This window comes from Cherax quadricarinatus, chromosome 21 (assembly GCF_038502225.1).
Source record: "Cherax quadricarinatus isolate ZL_2023a chromosome 21, ASM3850222v1, whole genome shotgun sequence".
NCBI lineage: Eukaryota > Metazoa > Arthropoda > Malacostraca > Decapoda > Parastacidae > Cherax > Cherax quadricarinatus.
In genome coordinates, this window is record NC_091312.1 from 36228141 (window position 1) to 36237159 (window position 9019).

Here is a 9019-nt window from a genome sequence, read left to right on the forward strand (position 1 = left end):
TATCACAAGGGTTATTTTGGTCTGGAGGAAATAAGACTAGGTCTACAAGAATTAATTGTGCAGTTGCAGACCAGCCAACTAACTCATTTTAAAGATGCAACACATAATAACTCTGAGGTATCTGTCAAGTTTCACAAAGAGAGAAATTATCCCAACAGTAATAATCAAAATTCATTTCCTAAAAAGAGTTGCATAGGTGCATATCAAGTAGCAAGAATCAGAAATAATGATTCTCCACTAGGTAAGAAGAATAAGTACCCTCCTAAGAGTAGCCCAGTTAATAAGAAACCAGTCAAAGAAAAGATTGTCTTTTCTGCAAGGGTACTCATTTTTCTAAGAATTGCAATGCATACAATTCATGGAATGATAAAGTTGAAAGATTGGAGGAACTTGACAGATGTATCAGGTGTTTGGGTAATTACAATGTAAAGGACTGTTATGCCAAATTAAACTTCTGTTATCAATGTCACAAAGGAAGACACCATATAGTCATGTGTAAAGGTCTATATGATAATGTTGATAATTATGATAATGTTGACAATCCTGACACAACAGTAGCTAATGTAAAAATTGCTTCTAATCTAATAATGATGGGTTTGCTGAAGTAGCCTTACCTGTGTTACAGGTAAAAATTGATGATAAAAGGCATAAATCAAAAAATGTAAATGCATTATTGGACCAGGGATCCCAGCGTACTTTCATAAAACGTAAATGTCTTGATGGTATGAAAGTACAGATGGGAGATCCCACAACTTTAAAATTATCTGGTTTTCTCTCGGATAAAAGGGCTCAATTGTATGACACTGTTTATGTAACTGTCAGGTTGGGCAATGAGAAAAACGTGTTAATGCAGTAATTGTAGATAGACTTCCAGAGAAAATATCTACAGTAGGGCTTAGTAAAGCTACAGAAAGACTTTCACATAATGTAAATTTAGCACCTTCTGGGGTAAGTGATGATTCTGTAGGCCCAATAAATATTTTGATAGGTAGTGACTATTATGCCTCCTTTGTAAAGGGTATGGTAAAGAAATGTGGTGTCACCCTTTTGAAGACTGCAGGAGGCCATGTAATGTATGGTAGGATTCCTCGTAATAATAATTCATGACTAGAGGAAACTACAAATACCATAACTGTGTGTCTTACTCATGAAGTTGTACCCCAGTATAATTCTTCCATAGAGGATGGTGTTGAGCCAGTGCATAAATTGTGGGAATTAGACAGCATTGGAATAAATGTAAATGAAGAAAGTCCAGACGATTCTTTTACTCAGGAGCAGTACCTGAAAGATGTAAAATTTGAATCTGGACAATACTGAGTACGACTTCCGTGGAGACTGAACCATCCAGAATTGCCCACTAATTACAGAATGGCATATGGGCAGTTAAAGGCTCAGCTCTGCAAACTGATTAAGACACCAGAATTGTTAACTGCCTATAATGATATAATTGCTGAGCAATTAATTAGTAAATTTATAGAAGAGGTACCTCCTGAGCAAGCCAAAATTTATGGTCACTATTTGCCACATCATGGAGTGAAGAAGGATTCTAAGACAACTGCTCTGAGAATTGTGTTTAATTGTAGTGCCAGGAGTAACAAAAATGTACCTAGTTTAAATGACTGTTTGATGACAGGTCTGTCGTTGACGGAAAAATTAGGAGATATCTTATTAAATTTCAGAGTGAAGCCTTATGCCTTTACGGCTGACATAAGTAAAGCTTTCCTAAGAGTGGGTTTACAAGAGGCTGACCGGGATTGTACCCGCTTCTTATGGCCTGAGAATCCTAGTGACCCACTTAGCCCTCTGAAAACCTTTCGCTTTAGGAGCGTATTATTTGGTGCTACATCCAGTCCGTTCCTACTTCAAGCGACGATAAATGCACACCTTAAATGTATGGAAAGTCCATTGAGTAAAGTAATGAGCAAACAATTTTATGTGGACAATTTCCTGGGTGTGACGTCAACTGAAGAGGAACTGTTAATGACTTATGGAGAGGCTAATAAAATAATGCAAAGTGCAAATATGCCTCTGAGGGAATGGAATAGTAATTCGTCCAAATTAAAGGACAAAATAAGTAAAGATTACCCTGGAGATGAAGTGCCAAAATGTAGTAATGTATTGGGATTAACTTGGGATACTGAGAGAGATTTGTTAATGTTAAAACCTAATAATTACAGTATGCCCAATAAATTAACTAAGAGAGTTTTGCTTGCTGAAGTTTCCAAATGTTTTGATCCACTAGGTTTAGTGTCACCCCTTACTATAAGAGGGAAATTATTAATTCAGGAAGCATGGAAACTTAAATGTGCTTGGGATGAAATTCTACCTGAGGAATTCATTAACAGGTGGGATGAATTAATTGGTGATTATGAAAAAATTCCAATGTTGGAGTTCCCACGCCAGGTGGCCAATCCAAATGGGAAAAATGTACTCCACATTTTTTGTGATGCTTCAAAATTGGCATATGGAGCAGTTGCTTACCTTCAATGTAATAGTGTTATTTCTCTTGTTATGTCTAAGGCTAAAGTGTCTCCAATTAAATCACGTACCTTACCTCAGTTGGAATTAACAGCCATTTATGTAGGTGTCAAATTAGCTAATTATATAAGAAATAAGTTGCAGGAGATAAATATTAGCGACACTGTAATTTGGTCTGATAATGAGGTATCCTTACAATGGATTCGTAATGGAAACAGTAAAATTGTGTACATACAAAACAGAGTCGCTGAAATTAATCAGATGCAAGAGAAGTATAATAGTTTGGGTCAGCATATGTTAACATTTAATCATATACCAGGTGAGGAGAATCCAGCTAATTTCTTGTCTCGAGGTTTACCTTATGCTAAATTTGTAAATGCTGTATCATGGTTTAAAGGACCGAGTTGGTTGGTAAATAAAGCTAATTGGCCTGTACAAAAGGCGTATATTGCTCCTGTTGAAATTACTGTGACCACCGCTCCAATAGTTTGTCCTTCCTTAGCCATTGATATAAATAGGTATTCTTCTTTACCCAAACTAATCAATGTAACTAAATTGGTGTTTAAATTTCTAAACAAGATGAATATTTCATATAAGTTTTCACATCCTCTTGAATATTGGATAAAGAGGGTACAGGAGGAAATCTATGGAAATGAGATTAAATTGATGATGGAAAGAAAAATTGTGAAAGGTTCCATAATAGAGAAATTGGTGCTGTATTTAGAGAACAGTGTAATTAGGTGCAGAGGTAGGTTACAAAATGCTGAATTGGGTGATTATGCTAAACACCCTATCTTACTGCCCAAAACTCATCATCTAACAAATTTAATTGTTCTAAATGCCCATAAAAATGTAATGCATGGTGGGGTACAAGATACCTTAAATTGTATTAGGGAAACTTTCTAGATTCCACAAGGATGGCAAAGTGTAAAAAGGGTGATTAAACCCTGTGTAATATGTCGCCGTGTGGATGCCAGATCCTATATGTACTCACGTCCTTCACCATCGTCAAATGAGCAATTCAAGTCGTTTAGCAACGAACTCCGGCCGGCCGCAGTATGGAAAATACTGTATATATTTTCCAGAAGTTCAGTATTTATATGTAAATAGATGGCCATACTGTATTTAATAATATTTATGTCATAGAAAACGGAAAGCCTGCGTCTGCGCAGACGGGACTCGCCATCTTGGTTTTGAATTGTGTACAACGTTGGTGTGATGGGAAGGAATTTTCGTGCTCTAGAGGTTGAAATTGGGCTGACACCTCTCAAATAGGAGGCGAAATTGTTGGACATGCATTCCTGCATAACTTGAGATATCAGACGACTGGACAAGACAGCTCCAGGAACCTCAGATAAGCTCTCTAGATTTGTGTATAATTCTGGCCAGTGTTTTCATAAATTTAGTTAGTGAGGTTTTTCTGAGTATGATACAACTTAATATCCAGTATTATTATTATTAAAGATTCGCCGACATTCTGCCGACCCGGGCCTTTTCCAAGTGGTGGCCCGGCCTTAATATCCAGTCAAATTGGTGAGTGATATTAAGATATATTTTCCTTCTGTTATGTAATTGTGTTTATATATAATCATTTTTTAATATACAGTCCACAAATTTATATATTTACCAGAATTCCTGATGTATAATTCATTTAATTAATAGGTCCAGAGCAACTTGTGGATATGACAGTGGTAGGTATCGAAGGGGGACATTTTTTGCGACCTAAGTGTCCCAAATTCCTACTTGTCTAACTGATAAATAATAATTATCATTGTTCATTTACTGTTGTGTATATAATTATACATCCAAGATGTATGCACAAGGCTTATTCCTCTAAGAAAAAGGAGGAGTAGATGTAAAATAGAAAGTGACAGGCGCTCCCTTTACAGGCGACGGAAAAGAATAACAGAGCGGCTAAAAGAGGTCAATATATCTGAAATGCGCAGGGAGACACTGGTCAGAGAAATAGCAAGCATCGAACTTAAGCTAAAAGAATCCTTTAGGAGTCAGGAATCGCGGGAAGAACTAAAAGCCATAAATGAAATCGAAAGAAACCCAAAGTATTTCTTCTCCTATGCCAAATCAAAATCGAGAACAACGTCCAGTATTGGGCCCCTACTTAAACAAGATGGGTCCTACACAGATGACAGCAAGGAAATGAGTGAGCTACTCAAGTCCCAATATGACTCAGTTTTTACCAAGCCGCTAACCAGACTGAGAGTCGAAGATCAAAATGAATTTTTTATGAGAGAGCCACAAAATTTGATTAACACAAGCCTATCCGATGTTATCCTGACGCCAAATGACTTCGAACAGGCGATAAATGACATGCCCATGCACTCTGCCCCAGGGCCAGACTCATGGAACTCTGTGTTCATCAAGAACTGCAAGAAGCCCCTATCACGAGCCTTTTCCATCCTATGGAGAGGGAGCATGGACACGGGGGTCGTCCCTCAGTTACTAAAAACAACAGACATAGCCCCACTCCACAAAGGGGGCAGTAAAGCAACAGCAAAGAACTACAGACCAATAGCACTAACATCCCATATCATAAAAATCTTTGAAAGGGTCCTAAGAAGCAAGATCACCACCCATCTAGAAACCCATCAGTTACTGCACACTAACAGCACCTTTCAAGGCAGGTGAAATTGCCGACCTAGAAAATGTACAGAGAACTTTCACGGCGCGCATAACGGAGATAAAACACCTCAATTACTGGGAGCGCTTGAGGTTCCTAAACCTGTATTCCCTGGAACGCAGGAGGGAGAGATACATGATTATATACACCTGGAAAATCCTAGAGGGACTAGTACCGAACTTGCACACGAAAATCACTTGCTACGAAAGCAAAAGACTTGGCAGACGATGCACCATCCCCCCAATGAACAGCAGGGGTGTCACTAGCACGTTAAGAGACCATACAATAAGTGTCAGGGGCCCGAGACTGTTCAACTGCCTCCCAGCACACATAAGGGGGATTACCAACAGACCCCTGGCAGTCTTCAAGCTGGCACTGGACAAGCACCTAAAGTCAGTTCCTGATCAGCCGGGCTGTGGCTCGTACGTTGGTTTGCGTGCAGCCAGCAGCAACAGCCTGGTTGATCAGGCTCTGATCCACCAGGAGGCCTGGTCTCAGACCGGGCCGCGGGGGCGTTGACCCCCGGAACTCTCTCCAGGTAAACTCCAGGTAAACACAACCCAGGGCAACATGGGTTTAGAACAGGTCGCTCCTGTCTGTCTCAACTATTGGATCACTATGACAAGGTCCTAAATGCACTAGAAGACAAAAAGAATGCAGATGTAATATATACAGACTTTGCAAAAGCCTTCGACAAGTGTGACCTGGAGTTTACCTGGAGTTTACCTGGAGAGAGTTCCGGGGGTCAACGCCCCCGCGGCCCGGTCTGAGACCAGGCCTCCTGGTGGATCAGAGCCTGATCAACCAGGCTGTTGCTGCTGGCTGCACGCAAACCAACATACGAGCCACAGCCCGGCTGATCCGGAACTGACTTTAGGTGCTTGTCCAGTGCCAGCTTGAAGACTGCCAGGGGTCTGTTGGTAATCCCCCTTATGTGTGCTGGGAGGCAGTTGAACAGTCTCGGGCCCCTGACACTTATTGTATGGTCTCTTAACGTGCTAGTGACACCCCTGCTTTTCATTGGGGGGATGGTGCATCGTCTGCCAAGTCTTTTGCTTTCGTAGTGGGTGATTTTCGTGTGCAAGTTCGGTACTAGTCCCTCTAGGATTTTCCAGGTGTATATAATCATGTATCTCTCCCTCCTGCGTTCCAGGGAATACAGGTTTAGGAACCTCAAGCGCTCCCAATAATTGAGGTGTTTTATCTCCGTTATGCGCGCCGTGAAAGTTCTCTGTACATTTTCTAGGTCGGCAATTTCACCTGCCTTGAAAGGTGCTGTTAGTGTGCAGCAATATTCCAGCCTAGATAGAACAAGTGACCTGAAGAGTGTCATCATGGGCTTGGCCTCCCTAGTTTTGAAGGTTCTCATTATCCATCCTGTCATTTTTCTAGCAGATGCGATTGATACAATGTTATGGTCCTTGAAGGTGAGATCCTCCGACATGATCACTCCCAGGTCTTTGACGTTGGTGTTTCGCTCTATTTTGTGGCCAGAATTTTTGTACTCTGATGAAGATTTAATTTCCTCATGTTTACCATATCTGAGTAATTGAAATTTCTCATCGTTGAACTTCATATTGTTTTCTGCAGCCCACTGAAAGATTTGGTTGATGTCTGCCTGGAGCTTTGCAGTGTCTGCAATGGAAGACACTGTCATGCAGATTCGGGTGTCATCTGCAAAGGAAGACACGGTGCTGTGGCTGACATCCTTGTCTATGTCGGATATAAGGATGAGGAACAAGATGGGAGCGAGTACTGTGCCTTGTGGAACAGAGCTTTTCACCGTAGCTGCCTCGGACTTTACTCTGTTGACGACTACTCTCTGTGTTCTGTTAGTGAGGAAATTATAGATCCATCGACCGACTTTTCCTGTTATTCCTTTAGCACGCATTTTGTGCGCTATTACGCCATGGTCACACTTGTCGAAGGCTTTTGCAAAATCTGTATATATTACATCTGCATTCTTTTTGTCTTCTAGTGCATTTAGGACCTTGTCGTAGTGGTCCAATAGTTGAGACAGACAGGAGCGACCTGTTCTAAACCCATGTTGCCCTGGGCGTAATAGCGCACAAAATGCGCGCTAAAGGAATAACAGGAAAAGTCGGTCGATGGATCTATAATTTCCTCACTAACAGAACACAGAGAGTAGTCGTCAACAGAGTAAAGTCCGAGGCAGCTACGGTGAAAAGCTCTGTTCCACAAGGCACAGTACTAGCTCCCATCTTGTTCCTCATCCTCATATCCGACATAGACAAGGATGTCAGCCACAGCACCGTGTCTTCCTTTGCAGATGACACCCGAATCTGCATGACAGTGTCTTCCATTGCAGACACTGCAAGGCTCCAGGCGGACATCAACCAAATCTTTCAGTGGGCTGCAGAAAACAATATGAAGTTCAACGATGAGAAATTTCAATTACTCAGATATGGTAAACATGAGGAAATTAAATCTTCATCAGAGTACAAAACAAATTCTGGCCACAAAATAGAGCGAAACACCAACGTCAAAGACCTGGGAGTGATTATGTCGGAGGATCTCACCTTCAAGGACCATAACATTGTATCAATCGCATCTGCTAGAAAAATGACAGGATGGATAATGAGAACCTTCAAAACTAGGGAGGCCAAGCCCATGATGACACTCTTCAGGTCACTTGTTCTATCTAGGCTGGAATATTGCTGCACTCTAACAGCACCTTTCAAGGCAGGTGAAATTGCCGACCTAGAAAATGTACAGAGAACTTTCACGGCGCGCATAACGGAGATAAAACACCTCAATTACTGGGAGCGCTTGAGGTTTCTAAACCTGTATTCCCTGGAACGCAGGAGGGAGAGATACATGATTATATACACCTGGAAAATCCTAGAGGGACTAGTACCGAACTTGCACACGAAAATCACTCACTACGAAAGCAAAAGACTTGGCAGACGATGCACCATCCCCCCAATGAAAAGCAGGGGTGTCACTAGCACGTTAAGAGACCATACAATAAGTGTCAGGGGCCCGAGACTGTTCAACTGCCTCCCAGCACACATAAGGGGGATTACCAACAGACCCCTGGCAGTCTTCAAGCTGGCACTGGACAAGCACCTAAAGTCAGTTCCTGATCAGCCGGGCTGTGGCTCGTACGTTGGTTTGCGTGCAGCCAGCAGCAACAGCCTGGTTGATCAGGCGCTGATCCACCAGGAGGCCTGGTCACAGACCGGGCCGCGGGGGCGTTGACCCCCGAAACTCTCTCCAGGTAAACTCTCCAGGTAAACATTGTCCCTCCTTCAATGCCCACCGTTTCAGCTCCCCAACTCATATCTAACCTTAAAATTTATGTGAACATATAGTACTTGAATCTTAATTAGTAAAAGAATTTCAAGCCAGTAACACTGGCAGTATTTAAATTGTGGACTGTATAATAATTTTAAAAACTATGTGATTTAAGTAATTTCTTGTGCATTAATTATACCAAATAGTGGTTCAATTACATTGTGAAGAACTTGACTTACTAACCAAGGTATTGCTAACGCCTTCCTATCAGCATTATTATAATCAAGGGGGAAGCGCTAAACCCGGAGGATTATACAGCGCCTGGGGGGGGGGATGTGGAAGGCATTCAGGCTTAATTGAGGGGTCCCCTCAAGGAAGGTTCCTTGATGATGGCGAGGGGCTCTTGATCTAGGGAATTGGATCTGTGCTCCAGTTCCCCGAATTAAGCCTGAATGCCTTCCACCCCCCCCAGGCGCTGTATAATCCTCCGGGTTTAGCGCCTCCCCTTTGATTATAATAATAATAATAATCCTTGAGGGGTCCTATCAGCAGACAACTAAGATTACCCACGATCAAATTTTGCCACACTCGCCAGTTAATGTTTAGGCTCTGACATTTTTTCGATTACTCTTGTCACTTAACGTT

General features: G+C 41.7%; 1 long non-coding RNA gene across 1 annotated transcript in view; it reads right to left on the minus strand.

Annotated features, from left to right (window-relative positions):
- LOC128689021 (uncharacterized) overlaps positions 1-8679 on the minus strand; it is a 238706-nt gene extending 230027 nt beyond the window's left edge. The window contains exon 1 of the long non-coding RNA XR_011392288.1: positions 8618-8679. This is a non-coding gene — a long non-coding RNA (uncharacterized lncRNA). The remainder of the gene's footprint in view (positions 1-8617) is intronic.
- Between the last annotated feature and the right edge of the window lie 340 nt (positions 8680-9019).